Below are 9,128 nucleotides of genomic sequence, written 5' to 3' on the forward strand. Positions count from 1 at the left end.
GCGGAGAGCATGACTGTGCGTGGAGGTGTCTGCAGTGCATGCTTGGCTTCCACAGACAGCATCTTCTCCGCTTTTCTCTCCATTTCAAGTTCAGAGCTGCGTCTGAGCGGCTTCTTAATCACGGAGAGTAGACACGGCCTTCTTGGAAAGAAAGCTAAACATGCTAGGCTTGCCCAGACAACTCCGAGGTTGCGCGCCACTCCCGGGGTGTCCTGGGGAGTCCTGGGACGTGCCGTGGCTGTGCTCAGAGCGGGACGCATCCCGGGGGAACGCGAGGTGCCCCTCCTTGTCCCAATTCCCGACTCAGGGCCAGCGGAGCCAAACGAGTCCGGGACCATAGGCGCCCTTGTTCCTTCCCACCCTTCATTTTTGGTGGCCTGTGTCATGTCGATTAATGACCTCTGAGTCCTTAAAAAAAAATGCTCTCAATAAGCCATCCTTATCCTTTGGCAACATTTTTCTCTAATGACTGCATTCCTGGGATATCAGATAACTGGAAAATAATGTACAACCGCCGATGGGCAGCAGCGGGCTTTATGACTTAGAGACCACAAGGAGATGCATTCCTGGGCCTCAAGCACCCCGGCCATGCCATCATGATGGGAGGCCGCCCGCTCTCGATCTTGCTTCTGCAGAGAGCTACAGTGAAATTCGGGATTATTTATCGGGAGCCTGAGAAAGAGGGAGACCCAGAAGCTCCTGAAAAGATAAGAGAAAGTCTGTGTGCGTGTGGCTTTTTCTGGAAAATGGGGCTTTCAAGAGTTGCATATAAAACCTCTACTTGAAGCAATTCTAAATGGAAAAGGAACTGTCTTTTTACTGGTGTCTCTGGTACCAGAGTCAACCCTCATGTGATATTTCCTCTGCATCTGGACCTGGGTTTTCCAAACAACAGGTCGTGATCCGTGCCATGAGGCGCGACAGGCATTAACAATGAATGAGAATAGAATGAAATGATGACCAGCGCCTCCAAGGTCATCAGGGTCGGTATAATTTCATGACACTTCGGTCATGCATGTGTACAGGGTCTTGCTGGAAAATATACTTCTTACATGGGCGGGGCCAAAAAGGGTTGAGACCGCTGAGGCAGAGACCGAGTTCTCAGACTCGAGGGTAGACAGAATCGCCCAGGCAGTGAGTAAAAGGCGGATGCCCAGTCCCTGTCCATAGGCCTGCTGGTTAGAAAGCTGCGTGTCACAGTTTCCAGATGCGTCTCGCAGAGCTGGGCCGTGAGCACACTCGGAGGAACACTCTCTGGAAGCACAGACTGAGAACAAGGCTCGAGAGCCCCATGGGCCAGAGTGGAAAGACCAGCTCAGGCACGTTGAGAATTCCGGCAAATGCCTCCGTGAGCCCTACTTTCCTTATCTGGGAGATGGCGTCCACCATCCTATCACACAGAGCAGTTGTAAAGATTACACAAAATTGCATGTGTGCGGGACCAGTTACGTAATATGCAAGGCACAGGGCTCGAGAAGAATGCAGGGCTCCTTGCTCCAAAGGTATTCAAATTTCGAGATGGTGACCAGAGAGCACTCAGCCGCGTGTGGGGTCTTTCTGGGCCCAGGTCTTGTACCAGCGCACAGGTACACACCTGGGGAACCAGCCCTGTGTGGGGGAAGTCTGTAATATAGTGCTTACCATACAGAAAGCGCTCAGAAAGGGGGAGCTTTATCTGGCTAGAGCATATGTAAGTATAAATCTAAGGCATTTCATAGAAAAGTATTTAGACAGAAGCACTCCGCTATAAATAGACCAAGGCATTACTAACAAAGTTTAAGCTAACTATTACGACGCTGATACCAGTGACTTGAACTTTCTTGGTTAGGTCCCAGGATGCTGTTCTACAGTTGGGTTGTCTGATAGAACTATTGTGCTGGTCGTGTCCTCGATGAGACGCCTCCACGGATGCCCTTCGGGGGGTCAAAGTCAGCTGTAGGGCCCTGAGTGTGAGGGGAGATAGCTTACTGCCCCCTCCTCTCTATTAAAACCTCCCGGAACTTCTCCGTGGCCAGAGAAAAGCCCACCCCTTTGATCAGTCAGTATAAGTCAAACAAAGCACTTTGAAGATCTAAGAAGAATTATCAGAACTTCACATGGTGTGGAAATCAAATCTTATCAACATCGATTAAGAGATGAAAAAAATAACATGTAGGAAAACTCACAACATCTGGGTGACTTATCTACCTGCTTCAATTGTCATCTTCATGCCCCCGACTTTCCCAGCAAGTCCACTCATTTCTGACCTATCTCCAGTGAAATTAAGTACATGTCTACTTAAATGCCTTACTTTCTTTTTTTTTTCTTTATTGATTTTAGAGAGAGAGAAAGAAACATTGATGGGAGAGAATATCAATTGGCCACTTTCTGCATGCCCCCCTCTGGGGATTTGGTCCATAACCTGGGCATGTGCCCTGACCGGGAATCGAACCAGCGACCTCTTGGTGCGTGGATCCGACGCTCAACCACTGAGCCACACTGGCCAAGCAAATGCCTTACTTTCTAATGGACTCAAAATCAAACTTGACATCTTTGTTCTTCCCTGTGGCTTCTTCCCCTGACTTTCTATTTGGTTTCAGTATCCCAGACCAAGACCTTGGAATGTCATGCATCCCTACACCTATCACCCCTGACACACAGGTCTGGTTGTAGTTCTGCGTGTCTTTCCTCTGTCGCCCTCCTGCATTCAAGTGCCCGGAGGGCAGCAACGGTGCTTCATTCTTTTACACGTGGCCCTGTCAGCATCCAAACATCCATCGCCCATCTCCTCAGTGCCAGAGGTCCTGCAAGAGGCCTGTTACCCCAGCTGGTACCAGTTGGCATCTCCACCTCTTCTTGCTTGTGGCTTCTTTGGGTGGCTAAGGGAAGATCCAGCAGTCTGATGACTGCGACACCGAAGGCCCCCCATTGCTCGGGACCCACAACAGATGTTACAATTTGCGGGCCTTAGCTGCCATTAAGAAACATTTGCCTGGGATGGAGTTCAGGTGCGAGCACTTTTACTCATTCCACTGGAGAACGAGGTAACCCTTTTGTACCTCCAACTGCAAGACGCATCTGAAAACTCATTGCCTGAGGAGACCAAGTTCTGTGAGTATTTAACTTTAAAACTGATAGAAAGATAGACAGAACCCCTCTGGAATCATGTGTTACGTGCTAGGTAGACAGAATTGCATTCAAAGTATTTGAGGACGTAGCACAGTAAAATCGGCGTGTTCAGAGGACTCTACCACCCGCCCCAAACCCCCATACATACACGTGCACCCCATGAATTTCTCTGTCTCCTTCAAAACCTCTGTTCAAGGACTGTGTCCACCAGGAAACTCTCCCTCGTCCATGTCCATTCAACGCATGTTTCTCTTACAGGATTTATGACCCTGTCCTGTGATCATTGATTTTCTTGCTAGTCTCTGCGGCTGAACTGCACGTGTCTTCGGGACTGTAACCGTGTCATCTTTGCATAATAGTTTCTAGTCTTGTGCATGGCATGAAAAAGACACTTGGTCCATGCGAACAATGAATTGATAAATAAGCAGGAGTCACCCAGAGCCCGAGAAAAGGACCCTGGTCTTGCTGTGGCGAGCCAGTGGCTGAAGCAAGCTGACAAGCCTTCCGAAGTGTGAACAGAGACGGCCTGGACAGGAGCCCAGTGGTCAGACAAATCCCCAATTCGCAAACCCGTATGGTGTGCGGGGTAGGAGACCTCAGAGAGCAATGTTCTCACCTGTCACTTCGAATACAAAACGCATGTGTCACCAGACGCCCAGGGCCACCGCTGCTGACAAGCATGGCAGTCCGCACCTCCTCTGCGTCTTCTGTCTGCTGACGGCGTCCAAGGACAAGGGGACATGGCTTGGCTTCCCTCTGTGCTCTCAGACAAGGTTTCCTCGTCACATACGTTTTCATAGAGAGATTTTAGTTCAAGGTCATACGAGCGACATCGCTGGATGCAGAATTCAACGTTCCTGCCCCCCTGACAGCTGTCTTCCCACCTGCGGGTTCCAACTCACCCTTCAGTGGTCCACGGGCGACGCTCCACCACTGAGCCAAGCTGGCCAGGGCTCTGTCTCACCCTTTGACATGAGCTCTGGCCTTACCTCCTCCGAGAAGCACTTGGTGACCTGCTACACAGTCTCATTTCAGTGCCCTCCTCCGGGACCTCAGTGCCCCAGGAAAACTGGCCAGCAGAGGGGCTGGTGGACTTGTCTGTGTACCAGGCTGGGAGCTGCAGAAAGCCAAGCCCACGTTCCCTAGCCCAGTGCCCAGCCCTGTGCCCCACAAACAGGTCTTCCTGGTGGGGGCAGGGGGTACATGTCCTCTGAGGTCCCTCCTTGTTCTAAGTCTTGTGCTGTGGGTGAGGTCTGCGTTTCCATGTCCCACGGCTGCAGGAGGAAGAGAAGGATCCGCGTGCCACGTTGCCGTGTGAAGATGAAGACTGATGAAGAGCTTCAACAAGCTCCAAGAGCCCTTCCAGCCAGAGGTCAAAGATGCCGGTTCACCAGATGCCACCTTCCCGTCCGCCTCCAGCACCAGGCCCTGCCCCCGCCAGCCTGCATCGGAGAACAGCGCTGAGCTGAGCAGCCATCCGAGGGCTGGCGGTGTGAACCGGGTCCGAGGGCTGGCGGTGTGAACCGGCCCGGCCTTCACAGCAGGCGGGAGGCTGTCAATCCAAAGGCGGGCCCAGCTGCTGTCCTGGGATGAAGGAGCAGGCAGAAGATGCTGAAGCAACTGTTCCAGATTTTCCCAGCAGTGGCCTTCGACAGGCTGAATCGAAGCGACAGGTGGAGACGTCGCGGAGGTCACTCGCGAAGAGGAGAAAGCTTCTGGTTTGCTGTAACAGGAGCCCCAGCCTGCGCTGGGTGGTAGCCGTGAGGAGGGTAGCTCGAGAGATGGATTCATGGGGGGAAGCCTGGGAACACCTCTAAACAGCAGCTGGTGGCCTTCCAGAAACAAGGGCGAGGCAGTTCTCTTTAAGACTCGTTGGTACCAATTGAGGTTACTAAACGAGTGCAGTCCCATTTCGCCATGAAATACACCTCCTAAATTAACAAATAAGCCCGCGTCACTGTCGGATATTTTCAGTAATGAATATACGCTTCTTGGTGAAGTTGCGGGGATGGAGAAGTTGGCCTCTCCTTCCTGTCTGCCAATGACCTTAAAGGTGCTGCTAAATAATAAATGTCCATTAACTGGTCTTGAAATAATTGCATTTAAACCAATTTTACGATCATGTAGAACGAAATTTACATCACAGTGCAGCATGATAAAAGGGCTCTACTGTGCCGCCGTTAGCCAAAGACAGGCCGCGCCATGAGAAGGGTGAACATTCAGGGCATCCAAAGGCCAAGTGTCCCCAAAATAGGGCCTCACCAGCCTGTGGCACCAGCCTCCTCTTCTCCCATCCAAAGGAACTAGGGCCCGGCCGGTGTGGCTCAGGGGTTGAGCGTCGTCCCTGCACCAAGAGGTCGCCAGTTCGATTCCCGGTCAGGGCACATGCCCAGGTTGTAGGCCCGATCCCCAGTGGGGGGCATGCAGGAGGCAGCCAATCAATGTTATCTCCCTTTCTCTCTCTCTAAAAATCAATAAAGAAAAAAATAATTAAAAAAAAAAGAGAGAGGAACTAGGAATCAGATCATAAAGGGGAGAGAGTTGTTTAAAATGTCACTCTGGCCAGGTAGCTCAATTGATTGGAGTATTATGCCAATAATACTCAAGGTTGTGGGTTCAATCCCCAGTCAGGACACATATAAGAATCAACCAATGAATGCATAAATAAGTGGAACAACAAATCCTCTCTCTCTCTCTCTCTTTTTCTCTCTCTCTGTCTTCCTCTTTCTCTCTAAAATAAATTCTTTTAAAAGCAAACATGTAACTCGACAAAGAAGGCTCCACCACAAATGCGGGTTTTTCCAATTAGCTATTCTTCACTTCAGAAGGGAGAGGACATCTGCTAATATTTATGGACAACCAAGCATGTCACAGATGTGAGCTGTGGAAACAGGTTATTATTTACCCTTGGTAGGTCATCAGCGTCTTCCCTTTGCTCCTCACTTACGTTTATCATGGTCATTATTACCCGAGTTTGTATGCACATATCAAAGTCTTTTAATACAGGGATGGTGCTTGTGATGGAGAACTAGACAGAAAAGCCTGACTTTCCTCGTCCTTCATCTCTGTTCCAAGGAGAGGGGGAGAGAGGGGCTGGAGAGAGACTGAGATTTCCTTCTCAAAATAAATCTTTGAATTTACATTATTAGTATTCAGTAAGAAGGTTCTTATGCTTCTTAGGAGAGGCAGGAAAAAATATTTAGGGCTAAAACCAGCATGTCATGGAACTATAGATGGTCCTACAGAGAGTTCAAGGTGAAGAACTTACGGCAGGTATAACCAAAAAAGAACACAATTTTTAATACGTCAGTTGCCTTGGTGATAGCCCAGATGAGCACGGAGGATGCCTGCTGTCCACGTGATGCTCTACCCTGATGGACCACATTAGGGCAGATGTCCACTGTGTGCTTCTGTAACGCCATAGGAGACAAAGGTATGCCCTCTGCAAAGGGTACATGCATCTATTATCTCATGGTGTCTATGCGCTGAGAGTCCAGGCACAGCTGGCCTGCGTCCTCTGCTTCGAATCTCTCACACTGACATTGATTGAGAAGTCTGCCATTGCTGGGGTCTTATATGAAGGTTCAACTGGGGAAGGATCTGCTTCCAAACTCATGTGGATGTTGGCAGGATTCAATTTCTTTTTAGCTTGGGCCATACTTGGCCATTTGGGTCTCTGCAACATGGCAGCTTTCGTCATTAAAGCAGCAAGAGTGTCCGGCTGGTGTGGCTCACTGGGTGAGCATCGACCCATGCACCAAGAGGTCCCTGGTTCGATTCCTGGTCAGGACACACGCCCAGGTTATGGGTCGGATCCCCAGTGGGGGGCATGCAGGAGGTGACCAATTGATGTTCTCTCTCATCAATGTTTCTCTCTCTCTCTCCCTCTCCCTCTCCCTTCCTCTCTTTCTCTAAAATCAATAAAAGGGGAAAATTTTTATTTAAAGCCAGCAAGGGAGAGAGTCTGCTGAGAAGGTAGAAGTCACTATCTTTTATAACCTAATTATAGGAGTGATGTCCCATTACCTTTGCCGTTCAGTGCTGGTTAGGAGTAAGTCACAAATTCCACACGCAAGGGGAGGGGATTACACAAGAGATGAATACCAGGCATTAGGGTTCTTTGACATCTTACAGTTGGCCTGAAACTCTATTCTGTCTCAAGACATTCACTGGTGCTGTAGAAAAACAAGCAAAGTGGGCCAGTGCTAGTGATTATGTTTCACTGAGCTGTTCTTAGAAAGAGAAATGCAAAATATACTTTCATAGGAATACCCCAAATATCATCCGCCATACCCAAGAAGACTTTTCTTGAAAGATTAATACTTGATGTAAGAATGCAGACTGTTTACCTTCTCTGTGCCGCATAAGGAAGAAACATTGATTTCAGGTTGATCCCTATCATTTATTCAATGTTGCTGCTATATGTTATGCATCTTGTCTTACAATTTCAACATAAATTAATATTTAATGTTTCTTATATATTAAATATTTATATTATACAAACTCATTCTCCACAGATCTGTGGCTAAAAAGAAGGATGTTTTCAACCAAACAGTCTTGAGATTCTCAAACTACGCCACAATCAAATAATCGAAATGTAGAACCCATCAAAATGGTCACAACCTCTGCTTTCTAAAAATGCCTAGAAGCAAGCTGTCCAACAATGCAGTCTTCTGAAATAATCTATGGCAAGGTTTTTCAAACATGAAATTGGGCTCTTTCTCTATAACGCACACAGACAAGTTGGATTTTTGCAATGAAAGGAAAATATAGATTCAATGCTGCATTTAACATTCGGATTTTTATTCAACAATATCTTCCCTGCAATTGACATCATCTACGAGCAAAACAATAACATAAAAGACACAGAAATACTGTTTTCATTGAAAACATTTTACTTTTTAAAAAAAAATTTTCTTTATTGATTTTAGAGACAGAGGAAGGGAGAGGGAGAGAGAGAGAGAGAGAGAGACATTGATGACAGAGGACATCAACTGGCCCCTTCCTGCATGTCCCCCACTGGGAATCAGGCCCACAACCCAGGAATCAAACTGGCGACTCCTTGATGCATGGGTTGATGCTCAACCACTGAGCTACACCAGCCAGGTAAAACCGTTTTACTTTTTGATATCATATTTTATAGTAACATATAAAATAACATTTTTGTGTTTCTTTTTAAAATATCTCATTTTTCTAATCTTTGTTGTGGCAATTCTATGAAAGGGACACAAAGATTAACCCTTAAGCATCCTCTCCTCTGTCATACCTTCTAAGGACTAGTCTATGTTTTATATCTGGCTCCTTTGTTGTGCTGATGGGACAAAAAGGTGGGAGAAACTACGAGAAAGTCAGTGAGTTCGTAGTTAGAGACAGAGAGAGGTCATCAGAATGTCTCACAGACAGAGAAGGGAGGTGGACGCTGTGGATACGTAGCTTTTATATCGAGAAGGATGAGAAAAAACCTCCCCAGGCGCTCTCTGGGCCTTGCAGTACAATTCTCTCCTTGCGCGCCCCTCAGGATAACCAACCTTCATTCATAGCCATTACTACGCTCGCAGGCTGTTTGAAGCCAGATCTGTGTTCCGTGTAGATGTGTCACTAGGCTGAGGTGGGCCTTCCAGGGGGTCCTCGGAAAGATGCCTGTCTCCACAGCACCCCCTGTGCCCTTCCTGACAGCTCTTCCCCCGATCCCCCAGGTCTGGAACCCACCCAACAGAGCACTGGTGTGCGAGGTAGACTTTGCCGAAGATTTCATGGGAGGACCAAGGAGATGTTCCCTTCACCTCGTGGCTGGAGCACAAGTGGTGGAGAGAATGTGAGGTGGGGCCCAGAGGTGGCTGCTACATGGGTAAAAAGTCACTGTCTGTAAAAAGCAGGTGGGACAAATAGGAACCAAAGGTGCCCCGATGGTGCCCTGGTGGCCAGAGCGTCGTCAGCCCTGAGCAGGTCTGGCTCAGGGCTCCAGGGGAACACGGATGAAGAGTTTTCTGTGCCTGAGCAAGACTCAGCCCTAAGAAGAA

The sequence above is a fragment of the Molossus molossus genome, unplaced genomic scaffold (assembly GCF_014108415.1).
Source record: "Molossus molossus isolate mMolMol1 unplaced genomic scaffold, mMolMol1.p scaffold_m16_p_23, whole genome shotgun sequence".
Lineage (NCBI taxonomy): Eukaryota > Metazoa > Chordata > Mammalia > Chiroptera > Molossidae > Molossus > Molossus molossus.